At 40.2% G+C, this 26130-nt stretch overlaps 1 long non-coding RNA gene across 1 annotated transcript in view; it reads left to right on the plus strand.

Moving 5' to 3' along the window:
• Positions 1-18054, plus strand: part of LOC139085111 (uncharacterized) — a 55412-nt gene extending 37358 nt beyond the window's left edge. The window contains exon 2 of the long non-coding RNA XR_011543158.1: positions 15557-18054. This is a non-coding gene — a long non-coding RNA (uncharacterized lncRNA). The remainder of the gene's footprint in view (positions 1-15556) is intronic.
• Positions 18055-26130: the final 8076 nt, after the last annotated feature.

The raw sequence follows: 26130 nt of genomic DNA on the forward strand, positions 1-26130 counted from the left end.
TCCTGATTTTATTTAGAAGGCTCCAAAGATTAAAATAGGCTTCCAGTTGGTTGTTTTACTTTGTAGCTGGCTTTTTCCAATTGCGTATGTAAATACACCAGTTTGGGTAAACTGAAATTGCCCCATTTTGGCCGTTTTAAAGTGAGATCTCCTTTAGCATGTTTAATTAATATTGCCTAAAGAGTGGATTTATATGCTCTTACAATATCAGGCAGGGGAAACGGTCCCCAGTGAGGCATAATGTTTATCCCCATAACACAATCAGACAAAAGAGATGCAATCATTTTACATAAAGTCCACTTAAATATACTACACTTTACAAAACTTTATCGTAATTTTATTGACTTATACCTTTAATTATAACTTATATTAGAATTCCATTAGCAAGCTTCGGTATTACAATATTGTGTAGGGGAAGTATCTTCAGCCAGAGGGTAACATTCATTTCCAAAAAAAATCCAGGCAAAGTTGACATAACCTCTTTATATGATATTAGTTTAAACACTTTAATCTTTACAGTCTTATCAACCTGAGCAGCCTGTTACCCCAAACAATTGTTGGTTAGGTTTCTCACTGTGACTTTTGCCTTTTGGCTTTTTAATTATTTCAAACTGGGGTCAATAGAACAGGCCTGTCTGAGGTCCTTTAATGTTGGGGGGCCATTAGGGGCTCTCTTTATCCCGTTCAACTTTAGGCAGTGTTATATTAAAACCTTTGTTTTAACTTTATTCATGTCTGTTCTATTTATCCCATTTTCCTCTTCATAACTAGTTAAAGATTTCCATCCTGTTGTGCTGAGTTTTGTGACTTCCCTTTCTGATTTCTCTTTTCCCCCCCTTTAGTACTTGTCCTATTTAATCCACTGTCTTATACCTTTTTTTCTTATCACCATTTTTAAAAACTCCTTTAAAAATTGCCACCTTGTTGAAAAGAGTCCCTTTGCTTTTCCTCAGCTTTTTAAAATTCTCTTGTTAACTTAGTGTTTTCATTAGCATCTGTAAGACCATAAGAAGAAGCTGAGACCCCAAGTTTGACTGTTTTTAAGACTTGTCATTGTATTTTCCTTTTAATGTGGTCTTTTCACAAGTACCAATAAAACTGCTGTTTATGATGAGAGCTCTCTAAAAATTTTTTCAACTTAAGCATCCATTGTTTTGCTATTTTTTCTCCAGAATCTAAAGAATATTGTGGCCCTTCAGTGTTATAAAAGAAAATCATCCCTTTTTAGACATTGGCTTATTACAATAATTAGATCATCTACTCAGAATTAGCCCCAAGGGGCTCCACTTGGGGACAGACAGCATGTTTCCCATTCTGATACACAGAGATGGACAGACACATAGATCCAGACACAGAAAAACCAGACACCAGTGAATCAGTTCCCAGATTTAGAGTAGAAAGTCCTACAACTGTTCCTACTCCAAATGTGCACCCAGATGGCCCCTCTCTGAACAGAAAGACCAAAGATGGCCCCTCTGTGAATGGAAGGGACCCCAGATGGCCCTATCATAAATGGTAGGACCCAAGATGGAGAGGAAGGGAGCTCACAGGTGTCCCTGAGGTGACTTACCCTATTCCAGATTGAGTCTGTTGGCTCACCAGAAGCAAAAACAAACAAACAAACAAATCTAGAGCTTATTTCCTTACCAGAAGAAAGTATGCCTAGGATCAGCAGTGCCAGGTCAGACAGAAGGTACTGGGGGCAGTCCCTAGGGCAAATCACCTAGGCAGCTGTTGGACTGCTTCCCAGGAAATCCCAACTCACCTGGGGCTGTGGAGCCTGCTGGCTAGCTTGCCAAATTGTTACCAGATACAAACATAGGTTCTTTGCCTACCACACAGAAGGGCCAAATCAAAACTGGAACACCAGGCTTATGGAAAGGAAAAGGTTTTCATTTCAGGTGATGTTAGCTGGGAGACAAGAGTGAGCCCTCAAATTTGTCTCATCTCCCTGAAAGATAGGAGGAAAAGGGTTTTAAAGGTTGTGAGGAATGCAGCTGCTTGTAGGGAGGGGAAGCCTTTGACCTTGCTGGTTGGTCCTTTCCCACCAGCCTGTGTTTGGCTCTGTGAGGCTGTTTGAAGGAAGGATGATGGTGAGACAAGGGGATCTGCAGGCGGATGTCCTTTGTTGTCTACCTCCATGGTGGATGGTGGATTCTGGTGCCAGGAAGCTGAGGAGTAAGAAGGGAAATGGGATGAGTGCTTTGGTTTTAACCCCATATCTGCTGGGTTTAATGTAGGAGAACTGATATCAGGGCTGGTATCAAGAGAAGTGAGGGATGTACTTCTAGATCCTATCTTTACAGGAGAGGGGTGTGTGCCCTCCCTTTTCTCTTTCCCGCTCTCTGTATGAGACTCAGACATAGTAGTGAGCCATCTTGGACAATGTGGATAAGGTCATGACCTTCTGGAAAGCAGACAACAAGATAATAGTAGCCTAAGTTCCTGAGCCCTAGAAAACCATGTCAGCCCCCGAATGCTTATATTCAGCCATATGAGAGAGAAAGAAATGTCTCTCTCGTTAAAACCACTGATATTTTAGGGCTTTGTTGTCACAGGTGAAAGTAAATCTAATCTAATATAGAGGTATCAAGATATCTGTAAATATCTAGGCCTCATTAATGACACATCCTCAACTCAGGCACTTTCTCAGCCTCCCGCAAAGGTCTCCCAGTCACTAGGCAAGGTTGTTCTGTTTTGCTGGTGCTGCCTACCCACAGATTTGAAATCCCCAGCTGTATCATGGGTAACCAATCAGAATCTGTCCTAGTCTTGGAAGCCCCTTCCAAGGCTAACCTTGTCTGTGAAGCCCACCCTGGTAAATGGCAGTTCTCCAGGATCTTTCCCTTGTCTGAGTTTCATAGCAGCTGACTATACCACCTGTCATTGGGTCCCAGCCCCACACTGTTTTCTAGCCCATGGGTTTTTATTTCATTTTGTTGGATGTCCTTCTCCCTATCTTAATAGCAAATTCAGTAATAGCAAGAACCATGTTTTAGACATTTTAATCAGATTTTTGTGTCTTTATCCAATTTTGGAAGTGATCTTTAACCATGAAGCATCATGCTCTGAGCTTTTGAAATACTTGTGGACTTGACTTTAGTGATTTGTTTATATATCTCCTTAAACTGTGACACCCTCAAAGGCAACAAATGTGTCATAATAACTTCTGCATCCACAGCACCTGATCTATGCATGTACCTCAGTAATGCTTATTGATGGTTGGATAAATGAGTCTTGGTAGCCCATGAACATCTAGAATAATGCCTTGTACTCAATGCCTAGAAGGCTTTCAACTAATGAGCTAATGTGGGTACTGCCAAGGTAAGAAAACTTTTTGATCTTTGGGTTTGGTACTTATATGCGTTAAAACATTTTCAATTGTAAGCAATAGAGGCTTGACAAACTGACATGCAAAAAAGGAGCTTTAATCTCATATAACAGGGAAATCAAAAGAATGACTTCAGATATTGCAGCACCCAGAGGTTCAAAATAAGTCATCAGGGCTCTGTCTCTCTCTCCATGTCTTAGACATGTTTCTCTATGGTGTCTCTCCATGATGGTTTCCAGGAGCCCAAGACCTAGCCAGGCAACCTCAGAGGCCTAATAAAAAACGCATTCCCAAATATCTATGTCAAAAGGGGATCAGGGAATGTTTTCATGGATTGGTCCAGTCTGGGACATGTGTCCATTCTTGAATCACTATGGCCAAAAGGTTTGGATATTTTACTGGACATATCTAGACCACATGCCCATCCCTGTGGCTAGAGGAGATGGCCAGTTTGGTTAACCCCACCCAAGCCCAGAAAAGAAAAGGGTTATATTACCAGAAGACAGGGGAAAGGATATAAAACAGACAAATCAACAGTTGTCCATCACCATCCTAAAGATAATACCTCCTCCTAGAGTCAGTTTCCCCAAAGCATTTGCCTGGGATCCATACCATTCTGGATTTCTTCTTACCATCTTCCTGCCACTGTTATTATCCTGCAGTCACCTTAAAGCTTTACTTCAGTGTCTCCCCTTACCATAGCCCCTCCTGCACTGCCACAGTAGAGTTGGAAGTTTACTAGACAGAAAGTGAGTGGTCATCCCAGGGCCTGGGAAGATGCTCTGCTTCATGACTACCTCAAAGCTAGAGTCTGGGGTCATTAGAACAAGTCCCTGGTGATGCCACACAATGGGACTCTGCTTATAGACATTCCCTTCTGGCAGGAAAGAAATTCAGTTTGACCTTATTGACTGACCTCAGCCTGTCAAGACAGCACTTGGTAATTACTCTAATCAAGCAATTTGCTTTTTTATTAAGATCAGAGTTTTTCTCCAAAATCTTCAGAAGGGACTGGATTGTTTCAGCCACTGTGTAAAGATGTAATTCTTGAATAATACAAGCATCTCAAGGTCTCTGTGTTCCTAGTTCGCCAAATTTTCTAGCACTTGTTGAACACGGTTTGTTCCTGCCAGGAGAAAAGCCTTTCAAGGTTGTGCATTGAGTGGTTCAAAAAATGAATTCTGGATGTAATTCAGCCCACCCTTTCCCAGACCCTTGCCTCCTTCTACCAAACAACACCCATGAAGTCTCTGAAATCTCCACCCAAGCCAGACTTTGCACGAGACTGCCTGAAATCCTTTGGCTTGCCTGAGTGCTCCCTGGGGTCAGTGTCTTCCTCTGTTTTTCTCTCTAGCACTTTCTAAGGTATCCTTAAAAGTCCTGTGATCTCATTTTGTCACTAACATGGACTTATAACTCTATGATTTGCAAGTTTCTTTTCCCAAGCATTATTGTGTGTGAGTGTCAGAACAGCAGTGTGAGATCGATATCACCATTGTGCCCTGAGAGATGAGGAAACTGAGGTTCAAAGAGGATTACGTAATAGCTTACAGTTACATGACTAGCAAGTGGCAGAACAAGGTCTCAAATGCAGGTCCTTTCATCAAAAATTCCTTGTTTTTCTTCTCACAACAAACTTCTTCTAAATATATCCTGTTTAATAATCTTGACTCCCCAATAAGGTGGGTCTTTTTGCTTCTGGGTTCTACCTGCAGAAAGCTCAGCACAGCACTGTACGTAGGACTGATATTCCAAAACAATTTGTTGGCTGAATAAATGGGCACTTGGCTGCTGTGAGCTGGGTCATCTTGGTAATTCAGCCTTGCAGGCAGGTTGGTGCACACACAGTCAGGCTATACGCAACTAGCAGCTGAAGAATGTGCAAAGTAAAGCCTTCATCTAATAGTGGTTAGAACTGATCATTCACGTATCCATTCATTCGGTTAATTCTTGTTTTCTGTCTTCTATGTACTAGGCAGAGCAATAGGTGTTGGCTATACATTGGTAAACAAAACACACAATCCTAGCCCTGAGGAGCTTACACCTCTGTGAGAGTCTTAAAACCAAATAGGTACAATCTAATGATGAACTCTTCAGTGTTCTCACCTGTATTAGTTTTCTATTGAAAACTACTGTGAACAAATTACCACAAACTTAGCATCTTAAAACAATGCCCACTCATTAACTCACAGTTCTGTATTTCAGAAAACTGGGCGAACTGAACTCGGTTCTCTGCTGAAGGTCTTTCAAGGCCAAAATCAAGGTGTCAGAGAGGCTGAGCTATTATCTGAGGGCTCTGAGGAAGAGTCTCACTTGGAGCTCATTTCTGCTTATAGACAGGATCCAGTTCCTTGTGGTTGTAGGATTGAGGTCCCTGTTTTCTTGCTGGCTGTCAGCTGGGGGTTGTGCTCAGCTGTTAGAGGCCACCCTCCTCAGGTCTTTTGCATGTGACCACAACCATCTTCAAATCTCTGGCTTCTTCTTTTGCTACCAGCTGGAGAAAACTTCCTGCTCTTAAAGAGTTTATGTGATTAGGCCAGACCCACCAGGCTTCTTTCTATAGTCAACTGTGCCATATAACACAACCTAATCATAAAGTAATATGTCATCATATTCACAAGTTCCAGTCACACTCAAAGAGGAGGAGATTATACAAGGACATTGATCATTTGGTGTCATTTTAGAATCTGCCTACCATACCCCCTGCCCAAATTCAGGAATTTATTACTTTAAATGGCCTTTTGCCACAACCTAACAAGTGTTTTTTCCCTGTTCTAGCTCATCCATGTTTAACCATATGACACATCTCTATACCTCTGTAAATGCCAGTCCCTCTGCTTGGAATGCTTCCCCTGCTTCTAGTTCTCCCAAAAAAGTCCTTCTCAAAGTCCAAGACTCAAAGTCTTGAAGACCCTCTGAGGGGTTCTTCTCAGCACCCAGGCACCCATCAATCAATGTTAAATACTCCCTTCTCTGCGTTTTTATGGGACTTTGTTCATCCCACCACTACAGAACCTCATCCATACTATTATAGTCTTAGTCACCAAACTGTGAGATCTCTGACAGCAGAGTTTATGTTTCATTCACTTTTGCTTTCCCAGGGCCTCCCACGGATCTTGGCACAAAGTAGGTGCTTGGTAAATGTTTGTTGAATTAAACTGAACTAGACTTTCTATCCTCCGTTGTGAGGACTTGTGATTGGAAGAGCAGCACAGATTTGAAACCTAGTTTAGGTATGAAGCAGAACATCTGTAATATTTACCTCCCCAGCACACATTCATTCACCTTATTCTTACTGCACCCTAATTGTCATTTGGGAATCACCACATTCCCACTTTCATTCACACGGTTCATATGGGAATGACCCTATTACCCATGTCAAGGATGGACTCATCTGTGACTCAGGCTTTGCTAATAAGAGACACTGTGATTGATTCTGAGATGGACACAATGCAATTCAGCTGATGAGAGTCCTCAGCATCCAGTGAATCTTTCTGATACCAGCTCAACACAAGGTTGGCATAAGAGAAGCCACATTGTGGAAAAGAATCCATACCGTTACTTTGAATGACCTCTGATTAACCAACCCAGATATGCTCTGTGGATTTTATGGCCCCTCCCGGCTGCTATAAATTGATAACTTGGTTCTTTTGAGTTCCTTAGACACGTGATGACCCCCAGGCAGAGAATCTATGATGATAGCCATCATCAATGACAACTGAAAGATCAGGGTATAAGGGATTGTTTCAGTCTCTGATGCATATCCAATAAAACAAAAAACTATCTGGAACTAAGACCACATGTCTGGCCCCACCCAGAGACCAGCCCTCTATATAACTTGCCTGTAGTCTTTGTTCTGTAAGATGGTTCTTTCCGACATTAGTCAGCCATCTTCCCCCTTGCTGGCAAGCTGTAATAATAATAAAAAAAAAACTTTCTCTCCTACTACCTTGCCTCTTGACTATTGGCACGTTTTGCAGTGGGCACATGACCACTCCTTTGGGTGGTAACATGTTTTACGCTGAAACTTTTGGGAAAAAGTTTTCCTCTTTATGTTGAGCTTGTGGAGCTAATAGAATAAAGGCTTGGAGCCACTAGTGGCTTTCTCTGGCACCCTCTGGGGGAAACCCCCCACACAATGAACAATACAGAAAAATATAAAGCTAAGAGATGACAGTAGAGAAAGAGTCCCAAAGACATCATGAGCCTCTGGACTGAGCCATGTCCAAAGCTTATCATCCTCTGAATTTACCAATAAACAAAATCCCTTTTGACTTAAATTTCCACTAACACAAACACTTTCTCATTTATTAATTTGAGTTGGGTTTTTGTCACTTGCAACTAAAAAATAAATTAAAAGGACTGAAAAATATAGGGTGGTAATCTCTGATTAGGGAAAAAGGTTAAAAATAACAGCTCCCCTCAGGGACTAAATAAACCCCAGGGCCTTGGATCTCTTAGCTCATTATTAGCCTTCCTGAAAATCAAACAAATGGGGCCACCAGATAATGCAAGAGGAAGCGCCATTCTGCCTCCAGCTTCTCTATACTAACTTGCTGGGTCCTTTGTGCCCTGTTTTGGAATCCAGACACCAAGGATCCTGGGGCCAGTACTGTGATGGGCAATAGGAGAGAGAGTAATTATTGTTCATAACCTTCAGCAGCAGCAATCTAAGTCTTGCAGTCAAGATTTTCTGAGGGACATCAGGTGTGCAATTTGCAAGCAAATGACAATCGACATGACTATTGATTGCTCTGACCAGCTAATTATGAGCCAGTAATTTCCTGGCCAGGGTATTTCTCCCCCACTGCCCATCCTGGAAGTATCCCACAGGGTCTCATTTGTTTGCCTTCAGGTCATCCCTAGAGAGGAACCTCTCCTCTTATCAGCCTTCCCTGTGTCCTTCTCCAGCCTGCAAGCCTCTCAATAGCTGTGTCACAGGGTTTCCAAGGGGCTTTCAGCTTATTGCATATTCAGCTCCTCCTCTGAGTCTTTCCCCATCCCCAACATTACTTCACGGTGTTGGAACTTTGCTGTGAGCTGCTGACAGATCGTTAAAGATCTCAGCTGTTCCAGGTCCATAACAACCCCTTTCAACTGGGTCTCCTTCCAGGAACAGCTGCAAAAGCTCCAGAAAGGAAGGGAGGAGACACATTGCGCATGATAACAAATCAGTAGGGAGTGACCAGTTTACCCAGAAAAGCTATGATGCAGATGTATCCACCCAGCTCTCCCTCTACCCCAGGAGAGAGGAAATATACACTGCCTCTGTGTGAACACTCTTCATAACCAAGGGAATGAGATCAAGAATCCCCACCCCTGCTCCCAGGAGAAGAGTTTGGAAAGGCTTCTTGCTTTCCCCATAACGATTCACAAAAACACCTGTCAATGGTTACAAAAAGTTTATCATCTTTTACACCCATACAAGTAATATGTGCTCATTTATACCAAATTGACAACATGAAAAAAGTACTGGCGGCTGACATGTGATCACACACAGGGCATGGGGCAAAGTGCTCCATATATATTTCCTTGTGTATACTCATAGCAAGCCTTGATGGATGAGGAAACCAAGGCACAAAGAGACTGAATAACTTGCCTAAGTTTGCACAACTCAGAAGTAGTAGAGCCAAGATTTGAACTCAAGTCTGTCTGACACCAGAGCCTATGCTCTGAACTTCTACCCTCTTCTGCTGTTTGTGTGCCAACCAATCTGAGCAGCTGAAGTCCCTGATTGGTCTAGAGCCTGGCGTTTAGCACTCAGTAAATGTTAGTTGAATGAATTTTTTTTTTTTAATGAAGACTGATTCACACCACTATGCATTTATACATATGCTTTCTCGTCTTGAAACACTCTTCACTCACAAATACTTTGTCTACCTGGAAAATACCTACTGATTCTTCAAGATTTATCTTAGTCATTATGTACAGTATGAAAAGACTTTACAGAAACTCCCCTTCCCACATCCAGTGGACAGTCTTAATCATTTCTAAATCACTTCCTCCATGCTTTTACATAATTCTATTATGGCACAATTCTTTATGTCTCAAATATTTTAATCATCTCCCCACCCCATGAAAGCTAGACAAAATTGCCTTGAGCTCCCCATTTCCATGGCCCCAGAAAGTACCCTCTCAATATTTCTGCTAATTCCCAAGGATTTTAAGTCTCCTGCTCTATTCTATCTCCCAAACTTCAGCTTCCTCTATTATTGCTTCTGTCCATCACTCTACCACTTTGAGATGAAACTCAACACCTCTTTGATTTCTATAATCAATACCAGGTATTCATGAGTCTCATAACTTGGGGAAAGGGCATCAAAAGGTGTCAAGTAGGGTAGCACCCTGCTTTCTGCTATGTTCTTTACTCCACTTTTACCACTTTTCCTCTCTCTCTTATAAGTAAATTAATTCCTCAAATTCTTTGCACAGTCTACGCAAAGCAATTTTCCCCAGAATTCTGTCACCAATTACTATCAAGGTCTTGGAATTAAGGAACAACAAGAGAGTGAGCGTAGAGTACAGGGGATGGAGATAACATCCTATTCCAAGCCCTCATGTATTCAACAATTTTTTATTGAGTACTCACTATATGCAAGGTAATTGGGATACAGAGATGAAGAAAAGCAGACAATCTCTACTGTTAGGAAGTTTACATCAAGTAGAGGGGACATGAAACAAATTAATAAGTGAGTTGATTTCAGGTTGTGTTGTTGTGAAATTTACTTGGCGGGATGGACAGCAATGTCTTGGAGTAGAGTGGTCATACATAGACTGCCTATGGAGGTGATATTTGAGCTGAGAGTTGAAGATGTGAAGGAATCAGCCTTGTGATAAGCTTGAGATGAGTGTTGTAAACTTAAAAAACTATAAAGGCAAAAACTCTGAAGTAGCAATGAATTTTGTGTGTCCTGGAAAAAAGGTAAGTGAGACAGTGGACGGAAAAGATCAAGAAAGAGACAGGTAGTGGCAGATCATATAAATGTTTTCCTTTTTTTCCTAAGTCTAATGGAAGTCTCTTGGAGATTTTTGAGACGTGAGTGACCTAATCAAATTATCAAGTCATTTTTTTGAACAAAATGAGAACTTCATATCTATTTACACATATGTTTCCCCTACTAGACTATGAGTTCCTTGAAGCCAGGAACCATATCTATGTAATTTTCATCATTTACACACTAGGCAACTAGCACAATGCCTGGATACCTGCTCAGTTGATGTTTACAAATGAATGAAAAATGGTTAAATAGATGAATAAATTATTCTACAAAAAAATACATACTTAGCAATCACTTCTGTAGTATTTACAAAAGATTTGGCAATGAGGAGTTTCAAGTAGGGATCATATCAGAGAGTTCTTTGCATTCTGCCTTCTCACTAGTTCCTGCTCCACCTTCACTCTCGCTCTCCTCCTTCTTTACGTTCCCCTTCAACAAGCATTAAGTGAAGTCTCTCCTTTGACAGCTGCAAAGTAAATCTTGTCCCACTCAGACCCCAAACTTTTATCAGAAGAATTCTAGTAATTACTATTAATATAAAAATAAATACTAACTGTTTAATGTAACAACAATATTAATGTCTTGTGCTGTCTATAACATATAATGTATTTACAAAACACATTCTTGATAAATTCAAAAGAAGAGAAGAAAAAGAAACAAGGAACAACTAAAAAAACACAGATGTAATAAAAAATTAAGTAGGATGGTAAGCATAAAACCTATATCAGCAATTACATTAAAATATAAATGGATTAAAAAATCAAATTAAAAGGCATATAGTGTCAGATCAGATTAAGCAAAAGTCTACATTCTGTATAAGAGACAGAACTTAAATATAAGTCCCCAAAAAATGTGAAAGTCAAAGAATAAAAAAATGCTATACAATGCAAGCCTAATCAAAATAAAGCTGATGTTGTTACATTAATATCAGATAAAGTAGACTTCAAGGCAAAAGAAAATGAAGAGCATTTCGTAATAATGAAAGGGACAACTCAACAGGAAGATATAGCACCCTGAAATTTATATGCAATTAACACAGACTCCAAATATTAAAGCAAAATTGACAGAACTAAAAGACGAAATAAGCAAATCTACAACCACAACCCAACGGTAAAAGAAAAGTCAAAAAGAAAATTAGAAATTATTTTGAATGGCAGTGAGAATATGTTAAAATATGTGATATAAAGCTAAAACAGTGCATACGCTAGAAAAAGAGGACAGGTTTACAACCAATGCTCTCAGTTTGCATTTAAATAAGTTTTTAAAAATGAAGAAAAATTAAGCACAAAGTTAGTAGGAAAAGAGGAAGTATTAAAATAAAGTAGGCATTAATGAAATAGAAAACAAGCAATTGAGAGAAATCAACAAAGGCAAAAAAGTGTTTTCTAAAAGACTAACAAAATTGATCAACTCCAGACAACATTGATCAAGGAGAAAAAGTGAGAAGACACAACATTATGAAAAAATGAGAGCCGTCACTACAATTCCTACAGAAATTATAAGGATAATACAATACATATATCCTCCAAAATAGAATATGTAAGGAATTCCTACAAATCAATAAGAAAAAGAAACAATCCAATTTTTAAAAAACAACATCTGTAAAAGCCAGTTCATATAAGAGAATATACAAATGTCAATAAACAAATTGATTAGTCATCAAGGGAATGAAAATTAAAGCCACAATAAGATACCATCACACCCACACAAGGATAACTACAATTGAAAGAACTAACTAAGAAAACCAAGTTTTGGTGTGGAGGGAGAACAGCCAGAATTCTCAGAAACTGCTGGAGGGAGTACAAACTGACACACTTTGCAAAACTGTTTACCAGCATCCGCTAAAGCAAACCGATGTGTCCCTATGACCCAGCGATTCCAACCGTACATATAGCCCTCCAAAATGAGTGCTTATGTCTAACAAATGCATGTACAAGAAGAGTCATTATAGCTCTATCATAAGATCCCCAAACTAGAAAAAAATATCCAAGATCAGAATGAATGAATCTATGGCCACTCTCAGTGATATGAATCTTACAGACAATATTAGGCAAATAGCGTCTACAAGAAGATTGATATGAGTTCATTTCTATGAAATCCAAAACCACAAAACTAATCTATAATATCAGAGAGATCCTTTTGGATGGTGTGTATTGGCTAATAAGAGGCATGAGCAAGACTTCAAGAATGCTGGAAATGTTCTGTGTCTTTATCTGGGTGATAGTTCCAAAGGTGTATATACATGTAAAACTTTATTGAGCATTGTACCTAAGATTTGTGTACTTCACTGCATGTGAATTATGCCTCTGTTAAAAGGTTCAAAACAAAAGTTTGGCATTCTCTAAACAAATAAAAACAACAGTCATGTAATAATAGTTAGCTATTAAACAATAGTCATGTATCAATAGTTAGCTATTTAAAACAATAGTCATATAATAATAATAATAATAATATGCCTATTTCTCCCCCACAAGCCTATGGGCTCTCACACCATAAAACTGCAACTTATTCATAATCATCCTTTCACTTCCTGGTACCTAGTAAGTGTATAATATGGAATTGTTGAGTTATACAGAATTACAGTAGTGAGAGGGCATGAGTTTATCATGTTTTGCCTTTTAAAGTGCTCTCTCTAACTCATCTGATGTGCATCCAGATGGTAAATCTCTAGGATTCAATTGTTTCCACTGTGTTGGGCCAATAAATCATGCCAGCTACCACATGGAGATAGTCAAGCTTCTGAAAGCACCAACCCCAAATGAGCCCGGGAGCTGGCAGATACCTAGGAATGCTGAGATGTCAAAGAATGCCCAGTGATGGAAAGTGGCCTCAGTGAAGGCTTGAAGGGCACAAAATATAAATGAAATCAAAACAGTGAGGCAATAGTATGGGCAAAAGTGAGGTGACTTTAAGAACTTAAAAATGAGGTTACTCTCTGAAGATAAAACTACTGAAATCTATGCCCAAAGTATAACCCAAGCCATCTGTCAATGTCAACCAATCAGTTCTTAAAGTTTGGGGAAATGCCCAAAATTCCAATCAAGATGACTGGGGAATAGTCTCAAGGAAGTACAAGTTATACTAGCGTATCTCAACCTGCACACACATAGTACCAATTTGGCACATCAGAGTGAGCCAACTTAGTAAAAAAAAAAAAATGATTCCTGGAACTCGGGCAGAGCTCATACCTCATCAACTTCATTGAGTCTTGTTTGAAAATGGGATGTACAAGCACAATTAGGATGATGAGCATGGTATCTATAAAAGGCTATCCCAAAGGGAACAAACGTAACAGCGTTAAGCTAGCCCTGTCTTGACTTTGGATCAGAAAGCAGAAGTATTATGGTCAATAGACAGGAGTTCATTTTTTAGGGACAAGTGGAGTTTGTCTGTATCATGTTGCCTAGACGACATTGCTTTTGGGTCTAAACATCTCCCTTTTTTCTGATTCCTTTGCTCATAAACGTTTTGAGAAATGTACAGAGGCCTTATTTAATTTCCCCTGTGGAGCTGCATCCGGAGAAAGAATGCGACCATGAGCATCGTGGTCTGATTGTTCACAATGGTTGTTAGCTAACATTTGTTGATCATTTTGACCAGCTAGCTACAGTGTTACATTATTCAAGATAGGCTAAAAACAGTTTCAAAAACCCTAAATCTCAGTGGATTAACCCAATAAAAGTTTAAAAATTTCTCCCTCATTTATTGTCTTGTGTGGGTTGTTGCTAGGAAAGAACAGAGAATTTTTAATCCACTCTTTCAATCAGAAACCTGGGCCTCTCATATCATTGGCATCATTGTCCCCCAAGTCCTCAGTTACTTATTAATTCAATTGATGGATAGATAAAGAGAGCAAGGATTGCACATGGGAGGTTTGTTGACCCTGCCTGGAATAGATGCACGTCACTTGTGTTCACATTCCAGTGGCCAGAACTCAGACATATGGTTACATCTAACTGCAAAGGAAGCTGAGAAATGTCTGTCTGAGAGCTCAGAAAGGAGAACCTAGAAGTTGACAGGTCCTAATAGTTTCTTCCCCATGTACTAAGTGCTTTCCATGAATTATAGCATGTAATCATCATCACATTCCTTAAAAGGTGGTACTCATACTGCCCTAATCTTACAGGAGAAGAAACTAAAGCACAGATGGGGTAAGTAACTTGCCCAAGAATAGGCCACTATGTCTGAGCCAAAGCAAGGATACAATGCATCTCTGGAGTCCAGACTTTTAACCACTATAATACACAGTGATTATATTGATTGTGGCAAATTCATAAATTGGCCCTCAGATTGAAAAGTTCCAGTGCATTTACAAAACTGTGAGTCTGCATATGTAAATGGAGGACTAGATTCTAGAATACAGTGATCCACCAAGGTACTTCCTCCTGTGAGGCTGTGATGGATAGCCAACCAAATCCTGCAGGTGACAGTACAACCTGTCTGGTCAAGCTGTAACAAATAAGGATATGAATTAACAACAAATGAACACTTAACACCAAGCCAGACATGACTGAATGTCTTATATGAATTGAACTTTTTAAATGCCTACAACAACTGTATGAAATGGGTGCTACGATGAAAAAATTGTAACAGAGGGATTAAGAAACTTGCCAGTCACACAGCCTGAAAGAGCTGGCGGCAGGATTTGACCTAAGGCAGTTTTAGTTCTAGAATCCATATTCTGAGTCACCATGTTAAGGAAATGTCCAATAAAGATGATACCAACACTGTCGGTGGTATATTGTCTTCCTTCACAGTAGTTCCCATAATCACCCACACAGAATCAAAGTTTGATATAAGTCAGTTATCACCTCCTCTTGCCATGAATAGAAGGCACTTCTTCACATCAAATATTTATGAAACTGAAATTATTTGAATTGTGTTAAATTGAAGGTTGCAAGATGCCACCTTTTTTTCTTTAGTCTACAGCTGTAAAATAAAAAGTAGCTAAGCGATTTTGTAAATTATCTCATTTAATCCTCATGAAACCATACCATGAAAGTAACTTTACCCCTATTTTTACAGGTCACGACACCAAGTTTTAACATAAGGAAACAAAGTCCAATGATATCTGGTTTAGATATGAGTATAAACCTCTTGGTAAAATTTTCATGAGTTCTGAACATCTCTCTAAATGATGAGAAATATCCTACTCTGGCATTCCAAGAAGATAGACTGTTGAAAATTCAGGACTTTCCTTTCACAATTCTATCTTTTGTACTTTCAGGGAAGTCATTTCCGTGAAGCACTGGTGTGAACAACAGTCACAGGTGGGAAGAGCAATGGGACAAGGAAGAGGAGGAAGGAAACAGTCCCATAATTTTAGAAAGAGTGTGAAAAAAAGAAGCTAGACATCTAGGTTCTATTTCTGGCTCTGCCTCTGTTTTCTAGCCAGCCAGCCATCTCTCTACCTATCTCTACATTAATTGCAAAAGGTGGAGAAGAATACAGACTGGGTATAAAGCACCTTGTCATGCTTGGATGAAAGGTCCTGTGTCACGGCCAGCGCACACCCAGAATTGATCATGTTATGAAATCCACACTGTGTTGTAATATATAAGTTTCAAGTTTCTCGGGAATACTTTTACTCTGAATTCATCAAGTTAGAGAAAACAAAATTGCATTTTTAGGTGCGAACAACAAAATGGATGTAACACACTGAAAACAGAGGATGGTTGTGAGAAAGGCTTACCCTGTACAAACTTGTAATGTCAGTGAAATTTGTGATCCTTCCTATCCTTTCTCTTCCTGCATTATTTCTTCCTTATCAAATGCCCATTCCCCTAAATCCCATTTTTTTCTTATCATCCTATGTCCTCAGTATTAATGACTAGATAATTTAGACTTTGACGAGCATCGCATGTTGGAGGAAAAGGAATTCCATGGAAGAATGAGACTGCGTGCCCAGCACTGTTGCCCATTAACTATCCTCTTCTTTAATCTTCACATCAACATCCTCCTATTTGGAGAGGATGTTGAAGGAGGATCAGGGCTGAAGAATGCTGAGGTCCTTCTCAATAGTGTGAAGCAGTCGATCTGTGTAGAACATTTGGGGAGCTTTGATGATTAATACTTTCCTTCCAGCATCGCCAGCAATGGCCATGCTAAATTACATTGATTGTGGTGGTTTTCCAGCTGAACGCTGGAGTTTCATGAAACACACTAAGAGTTTCCATGAAGAAAACTGTGAGCCATGGTGACATGCTTAGTGTGGATACAGGTCCATACAGTTTTGGTCCAGGGATTGAGTTTTCACTCAAGGCGAATCATTTATCATAGAGTTTCAAGACTATCAGGTCTCTACTCAATTCCTCCTTTCTCCAACTTAAACAAGTGGTCCAGGGTCATGTCAACACTGATATCCATGCCAAGAGTTAATCGTGATCCATAAGCAAATATTTATAATGCAAAAGCAGTGTCCCTCAGAAGGAGGGAGATATCCCTTCTTTACAAACTCCATCATATATTGTCCCATATTTCCCCCAAATGAGACTACTGTCTTCTCAAGCCTAACTGGTAGAAATGGATGCTCCAAATTCTAGCAGTAGCTCCTCTACCCCCAACCCCCACCCCATCCCACCAAAGGGCAGCAATATAATCCTTGAGTCCGGGTTCAAAGACTCTGGTGATCTCCTTATGTCCTCCAACCCTCTTCCCTTTCATAGACCAAGGCATCAATCTCTTTTTAAGAGAAACTCCTTAATCTCACATAAATCACCTCAGATAGATAGATGGCTGAAAGCTATTGCCTCCACTACTTCATAGATATGCCCAGACATTCTGAATTTCTTTCCAGCTCCCTAAGACCTCCATCCCTCACCCTACACACAGAAGTATGGATGCCAAGCTCATATACCTCAGAGTCGTGGTGTCTTAGCAATTCTATTTCATTTTATTTCAAAAGTTATATTAAAACAACAGTCTTCAGAAAGTTCCTAAGACTTATAACCATTTTTTAAGTACCTCAATGTGTCTTTTTTTCTCTCTTTGCTCTATATGCAACAATTCTCCGATTTCCAAACATACAGATGTGACTTTCATAACAACTAAGCTTCCCCTATTAGGAATCTTACTGTAATGTTTGGTCTCAAATCTCTTAATAGTCTGCTGGTGACTTCAAGAAGTATTATGCATAAAATGTTTACATTTTCACTCCTGCTTTCACACTATTTGGTCATGTCTTCGGAACTGACACGTTTCCCTGATCATATAGCAAAGAGAAAAACATAGTTCTTATTTTAAGACATGAGCAGTTGCGTCACACATCTTTGTGTTTTGGTAAACTCATCATTAGAGAGAGAGAGAGACCTCAGCGGAGCTTAAGCTCTTTGTCTTGTTATGTAGCATAGAAATTCCTGGACTAAATTAGCTGTGGAGCACCAAGTTCACGTCAATTCTATGATCTCATTATATCTGGGTCCTCATTAAAATCAGGGTACCAGTTATTCTGTTTCAAAGTGTCTCTCAACACTCAAACACACAAAACCTTGGTTAAAAAATAAAAAGAATACTCTCATTCAGACACACATGAGGAGGTTAGTCACTTTGGTTCATTATGTGTAAATAATTCAACAACTCCCACAGATTTTTTTGTAAACTTAGGATGGTCCTGCAAATCTATGGATACTCTGCATGTCTAGAATCATAATTGCCTATTGTCTCTCCTTGGATTATGTAGGAAAGAAAGATATTAAAATACATACTCATGCATTATTTTGAGAATTATAGAATTGTAATGATCTTGGACTAACTTTAGTGATTCAAAGCAGTATGGAAACTACACAAGCACCAGTAGGGCCAGGGAGCCTCCTGAAAGCTGGAACATAGCAAATAGTATCTCAGCATCTTCAGATCCTGATAAGTTTTTCTTTTACATGCACATTCCTTTTTTTTTTTTTTTTGAGGAAGATTAGACCTGAGCTAACATCTGCCACCAATCCTCCTCTGTTTTCTGAGAAAGACTGGCCCTGAGCTAAGATCCATGCCCATCTTCCTCTACTTTATATGTGGGATGGCTACCACAGCATGGCTTGTCAAGCAGTGCATAAGTCTGCATCCAGGATCTGAACTGGTGAATCCTGGGCCACCAAAGCAGAGTGCATGAATTTAACTGCTATGCCACTACGCCAGCTCAACATGCACACTTGTTTAACAAATATTATGAGTATTTAAAATGTACCAAAATCTGCACAGACCTAGGAGTTACAACAATGAAAAAGTATGGTTTTTCCTCCAAAAAGCTCAAAGACTATTGGGAAACATTGATGCATAAATAGATAATAACTATCTAACAAGATAAGGGATATAAAGAATGTAGATACAAGGTACAATAGGAAATCACACTACTAATAGACAAAAGAAAATTCTTAGGATCCTCCCCATAGGTGCTAATAGGGCATGTGATAATATTCAACCTCCTGGCCACAAGGGGAGACACCTTATTTCTTCTTCTCACTAGAAGAGGGGACTGAGGGTTGGTGCCAAGACAGCGGTGTAGGTGGACTCTGAACTCACCTCCTCTCATGAACATAACCAAGTTACAACTAGTCTTGGAAAAATTACCTCTGAGAGAGAACTGAAAACTGGATAAAAAGAACCCCCACAATAAGGGACAGCCCTGACTGAGGTGGAAGAGGCAGAAATTCCTTTCTAGAGAGGAAAAAGCCATCCTTCAAGAGCCACAGAGCTTCATGGTGGTCTGGGAGCAATCCTAAGGTATGCAGCCTTCCTTGGAGGAGCAGGGGACCTGAACAGGGAAGCATTACCACTATAAGCATGCTTCAGACTCAGCAAAACTGAGACAAGTCTGGTAATAGCTGACTTTGCTGCCTATTAGTTACAATGGGGAATACCCTTAGACAAGCATAGACAAGCATCAGACATAAGCAGAAAAAAGCCAGCTCTTAAAAAGCCCATGAATTCACAGATTCACCCACTTTGGAAAGCAACCTAAAATCACCAGAAAGAAAGATGCACAGTCCTTTGGTGAAAAGAGATTCACCTGATAGGCTCTGGGTGCAACTTGGTGAGAGGTGACACCTCTCCAGGGACTGAGACATTGGCAGCAGCCATTGTAGTGACCTGGTACAGGTGTGCTGACACAGACACTGGCAGACGCCATTGGAGTTCTTCTCCTGGCCTGTTAGCCCAGGGTCTGCCCCACCCACTAGAGTACCAATTTAATCAAGCTCATCCAGGGCAGGCAGCTGGTCCTAGGGACTGGCCCCACCCAACAGCAAACTTCTCAGCTTGCATAGACTGGGTGCCTGGATCCTCTGCAGGCAGGTGAGTGGGTCCACCTCTGTGGGGCAGGGTGTGTGTGAGAGGCAGGTGGAGTGGGTGGGGAATTGGTGGAGTGTGTGGAGACCTCTGCAGTGGGGTTACTGGATATGCTTCAGTGGATCAGGGCACACACACAGGGCAGGACTGTGTTGATGTTGTGTGTGTCCCTGTGGGTAGTGGAGCTTATTGGCAGCAGAAGATCTGTCCTTCCCAAACAGCAACATAGGAGATCAGCCCCACCTTCCAAAGCCTGAACAATTGGGTGCTCCTATTCCTGGGCCCAGCACCACTCAGCTGCAATCCAGAGAGTGCTGACAACAACATAACAGGCCCAAAGCCTACAGCAATTGCAAGTCCCTGAGCCTAGTGACCAGCCACGCTGGAGGCCTACCAACTGAACAAAAAAACTGCAACAGGAATGTTCTATTAGTCCTTGAAGCCAACTGCGCTGGGGCTCCCCAAACCCAATAGAGTGACCGAAGGGTCCATAGCAGCCACACAGCTGAGCATTGCAACCAGCTGACCAGGGGGACAGCCTAGCCTCCCTTGGCACCTGCAGCAACGGCAACCTTGCCACAACAGAAGGACATATGTTGCCCAAACAGGGCTTAACCCTAGATCATTTGCAACCGGTGATGAGAGGGAAGCACATTGCTGGGCTTCAGGAGACATCTTTTATGAGAAATAAACGGGATCTCAATTAGAAAAGGAGAAGTGAAACTGTCACTATTTGCAGATGACATGATTTTACATATAGAATACCCTAAAGAATCCACTAAAAACTTTTAGAAATAACAAATGAATACAGTCAAGTTGCAGGACACAAAATCAATGTACAAAAATCAGTTGTATTTCTGTACACTAACAATGAAGTAGCAGAAAGAGAAATTAAGAATATAATCCCATTTACAATTGCAACAAAAAGAATAAAATATGTAGGAATAAAATTAACCAAAGAGCTGAAAGATCTATACACTGAAAACTACAAAATGTTGAAAGAAATTGAAGAAGACACAAAGAAACGGAAAGATATTCCATGCTCTTTGATTGGAAGACTTAACATGGTTAAAACATCAATACTTCCTAAAGCAATCTACAGATTCAAAGCAATCCCTATCAAAGTTTCAATAATATTTTTCACAGAAATAGAACAAAGAACTCTAAAATTTATATGGAACAACAAAAGACCCCAAATAACCAAAGGAATCCTGAGAAAAAAGAACATAGCTGGAGGTATCACACTCTCTGATTTCAAGATATACTACTGAGCTATAGTAACAAAAATAGCATAGTACTGGCACAAAAACAGATACACAGATCAATGGAACAGAACTGAGAGCCCAGAAATAATCCCACACAACTATGGACAGCTAACTTTTGACAATGGAGCCAAGAACATACAATAGAGAAAGGAAAGTCTCCTCAATAAATGGTGCTGGGAAAACTGGACAGCCACGTGCAAAAGAATGAAAGCAGACCATTATCCTTCACCATACACAAAATAACTCAAAATGGATTAAAGTCTTGAATGTAAGACCTGGAACCACTAACCTTCTAGAAGGAAACATAGGCAGTACATAGGCAGTATGCTCTTTGACATCGGTCTTAATAGCTTATTTTCAAGTAGCATGTCTGACTAAGCAAGGGAAACAATAGAAAAAATAAACAAATGGGACTACATCAAACTAAAAATTCTTCTCAGCAAAGGAAATCATCAAGAAAACAAAAAGACAACCTAACAATTTGGAGAAGATATTTACAAACATGTATCAGATATGGGGTTAATATCCAAAATACACAAAGAACTCATACACCTCAACAACAAAAAACTAACAACCCAATTAAAAAGGGGCAAAAGATCTGAACAGACCTTTCTCCAAAGACGACATACAGATGGCCAACAGGCATGTGAAAACATGTTCAATATCAATAACTATCAGAGAAATGCAAGTCAAAACTACAATGAGATAGCACCTCATTCCTGTCAGAATGGCCATAATTAACAAGACAGCAAACAATAAGTGCTGGAGAGGATGAGGAGAGAAGGCAACCCTCATACACTGTTGGTGGGAGTGCAAACTGGTGCAGCCACTATGGAAAGCAGTATGGAAATTCCTGAAAAAATTAAGCATAGATCTACCATATGATCCAGCTATTCCACTGCTGGGTATTTATCCAAAGAACATGAAAACAAGAATGCATAAAGATACATGCACCTCTATGTTCATCACAGCATTATTCACAATAGCCAAGACTTACAAGCATCCTAGCTGCCCATCAAGGGACGAATGGATAAAGAAGATGTGGTATATATACACAATGGAATACTACTCAGCCACAAGGAATGATGAAATCCAGTCATTTGTGACAACATGGATAGAACTTGAGGGTATTATGCTAAGCGAAATAAGTCAGAGGGAGAAAGTCAAATACCGTATGATCTCACTCATAAGTAGAAGATAAAAACTACAACAAACAAACACATAGAGACAGAGATTGGATTGGTGGTTACCAGAGAGGAAGGGAGAGGGAGGAGGGTGAAAAGGGTGATTAGTCACATGTGTGTGGTGATGGATTGTAATTAGTCTCTGGGTGGTGAACATGATGTAATCTACACAGTAATCAAAATAAACTCATGTAAACCCGAAATTTATATAATGTTATAAACCAATGTTACCACAATAAATAAATAAATAAATAATTTTAAAAAGTGAAAAAAAAAAAAGAGGGGCTTTTGTTTCCTTTCAATAAGTATGGCATATAAGAACGAGCACCTAGTCTCCTTATTCTATCAACTACTGGTTTACTCTATCCCCAGGACAGAGGGAGTAGCCAGGCTAATCAGTCAGTTGCCATTCATTGAGCTCCTTCAAGGTGGCCTCTTGCTCCCTTAGACATTTGGGCTTTCAGGCCGAAAGGATTTTCTTTTCTTCTCTCCTTCTTGTCTCAGTATGAAAAGACCTTTCCTACCATTTAGGATCTCTCCATCTCTCCTTATCTCTTTCTCTCCCTCTCTATCTTCATCTCCATCTCCATCTCTATATTTGTATCCTTCTCCACCTCCACCTCCATGTTGTACCAGTCACTGGGTATGTGAATCAAGCCCAAGGTTCTAGGTAGGTAAGCTTCTCTAACAAGGTTACCAGGAGCTCTGAATTACAGGAGATGACTGACTCTTACTCATCATCAGTAAGTAGACTATTTGGCTGGTGATCCTTAGGTGTCTTCTCTATAATTTAGTACCCAGAGTAGATGACGGAAGAGTCTCAGTCTCGCTACCTCCACATTCCACATCTCTTGTACTGGCTCATCACACCATTCCTCTCCCCTGAGTCTTCCTGGACATTCCAATTCTCTTGCCACCTTTAACATGCTGGGATTTAATTATCGCCAATATAATTCATCCTTTCATTCACATATTCATCCAACAGATATTTGAGCACTCACTTAATATCTAACTCTGTAAAATATCCTATGGATTCAGCGGTAAACAAAACAGATATGGTCTCTATTTTGGGGAACTTAGCCTAGTGTGGGCAATAGATAGTAAATAAATAATCGTATGGATAATTTATGACTGCACTTTTGATACATGCTGTGAAAGAAAAGTTGAGTAAGCAGTAGGTGATGAGCAGGACAATTTTAACCTGGTCAGTAGAATTAAGGAAGGCCACCTTTGGAAAAGTTGCACTTAGAGTAAGATATGAATTACCCAGATTGGGAGCAGAGGAAATAAAGACCTTGAATCAGGAAAGAATTTGAGTGAGAGAGAAGCAGAAAATAAGGCTGGAGAGCTGTATCATAGAGAACCTTCCAGATCTTTAGAATTTTATCCTAAAAGCAGTGGAGAATTGAAAGGAAAAATCGTTGAAGAAATTTAAGCAGGCAAGGTACATGATCAGATCTGTGTTTTTAAAGTTCACCCTGGCTACCATGTAACGAATGGATTACAGAGGGGCTGCTGAGAGACCAGTTCAGAGGCCACTGCTTAGCCTATTGTGGCAGCAACAGACGGAGAAAAGTGGATGGCTTCAAGATACCTTTGGGAGGAAGAATCAACAACCCTAAGTGATTGAAGAGATGCAGAAGATGAGGGAAAGGAAACTGAGAAAGATGATTTGCAAATTTCTGCCTTGAGCAACTGTGTGGATGGAGGTGTGCTTTTCTGAAATGGAAAACCTGCAGAAAGCACATTCAGGACTCTAGAGGAGGATCACAAACACTCTTCCAGACAAGGTGAGTTTTAGGAGCTATCCCCAGGAGCTGTCAGCAGTCAGGTGGCTGTCTGAGTCTGCAGCAGAAAAGACGATGTCTGAGACCTAGATGTAAATTTGGAATTTATCAATGTATAGATAGTATTTAAAGCCCCATGAGTGAGGAGATCCCCTAGGGAGAGCAAAAATTGAGAAAAGAAGAGACTGAAAAAGTGAGATCCGGTTACCACTAGAATTAACTACTGTTAACTGTCACCAAGGAAAGCCTGGCTTTGAGTCCTCAAAGAATAATGTAAGATTTCCTTTCAATTAAAATGATGGGATTAGGATGTGGAGGAAGAATGCCTATGACTTTTCCAGGCCACCCCAGTAGTTGGCATTTCCTTCCCTCTCCCAATTCCAAAATTCATCTGCAAAAGCATACAGCACTTTGGGATGTAAGAAACCTTACTAAGAGAGAGTAGAGAAGTACTTTCTTGGATGTGTGTTATTTACTTCTGAGTATTAAGTTTTTCTCCCACGAGTGCCATTTGCCAACCTGTAGTGTTAAGGTTCTCGCTCACCCTCTTAACCAAGTGGAATCTCTATGCAAGGAGCCAGAAGACACGTATCAAATCCTACAGTTCAGATTCTTTATGGAAATTCAGTGAGTAGATCAGAAAAGGAAGAGCCAAAGACTAAACACCGCTCTTCCCAAACCAGTGCCTAGGTTAGAATTTAGGCAACAGCCTGTGTCTTCATTTCAAAGACCTCTGAGTCTACAAAGTTTTCTGAAATTTTTTAGAAATATAACCAAGTTAACTTAAAACGTCACATCAAGAGACAGCAGGTCTTTGTCATTCAGCTAGGTTCAAGTATGCCAAATTTAATATGCACTTGTTCCTGTTCTCTTTTTTCCTTCCTTTTTTCCATGATTCCTTATAAATGAAGCCCAACTCACCACAGGTCAAGCACAAGGAAAAAAGGTCTCAGTGTGAGAAGATATATGTGACAACGGGTAAAGTAGGACTCCAGCAAGGGAAAAAATAGAATAAGACCAATTTCAAATTTTCCCACAGTGCTTTGAAAACATTACCTTGAAGGTCAAATTGGGTGTAATCGTGGAAAGTACTGCGTCACACAGAATTATGATGTACCTAAAAATGCCAAGCCAATTCACTCAAGGCTACAGTATAGCCATCCCTTTCCCACTTACTCTTTCCTTTTATATTTCATGGCCCAAAGAAATAAGAGTCAGTAGAAAAATATGCCCAAATTTTTGTTGTCCATTTTGGGCTAACTCTAAGGCATACTCTATATGCATGGTTCTAAAAGTTTTATATGTGTAAGAATCACCTGGAGAATTTGTTAAACTAGTTTAACAGATGCCATCCCCAGAAACCTAATTCAGTAGGTCAGAGTGGAGCCTGTGAACCTGCATTTTTAACATGTCCACAGGCAATGCTGCTGCTGCTGCTGCCACCAGGACCAGATTTTGAGAATCACTTGCTACCAGATCTCCCAGAGGGTACCATTGAACTGAGCCCCAGTTGCTCACAGTGGCAATCTGCTCAGTAACACATTTTTTCTTGACTTCTTTCTCTTCCCTGTTCGATGTTCCCCTTCCTCTACCAGAATTTTCAGGGATCATCTCCCTAACAGACTACCTACACTCAAACCCTAGGCTCAGCGTCTGCTTCTTGGACTAACTCAAACCAAGACAAAGGCAGAGCCAGAGAGCAAGAAAGCTCAAAGAAAAACAGTCAGAAACATCTCATCATCACGGCCATCTCTGCTACTCTGTGAGCACTGCTGCTGGCTCAGGGGTCCTGGAACATTCTGGAGGTGCATTGTATTTGCACAAGCCTTGGGCACATATCCACTTTTTGGCTGCCAGAATGCCCAAGTCCAAAATCTTGAAATAATCTTGAATTGTTCGCTTTCCATTTACCCTCCTTATCCAATTGATCATCGCATCTTGCCACTTTGACCGCCTCATTGCAAAGATCTCTCTTCACTCATATCATCCATGTCAGTTCAGGCCCTCATCCTTTTCACCTTAACAGACAAAAGTCAAGTGACTTCCCTCTTCATCCTTAATCTGCTTCCTCTCCTTTGGATTTCTCATGTGGTTGCTAGAGTGAGCTTCATAGAAAGAAAGTATGACCAGTCCCTCGAAAACTTCTAAGAGTTCCTCAAGATAAAGGCCGAGATCAAAGAAGGCCTTCTATGATCAAGTCCCTGCTTACTTCTCCAGCCTAATTTCTTATTTCCTCAAAGCATACACTCTGCACTTAAGTCATATCAAATTACTTTCATTTCCCTA

The sequence above is a fragment of the Equus przewalskii genome, chromosome 8 (genome assembly GCF_037783145.1).
Source record: "Equus przewalskii isolate Varuska chromosome 8, EquPr2, whole genome shotgun sequence".
NCBI lineage: Eukaryota > Metazoa > Chordata > Mammalia > Perissodactyla > Equidae > Equus > Equus przewalskii.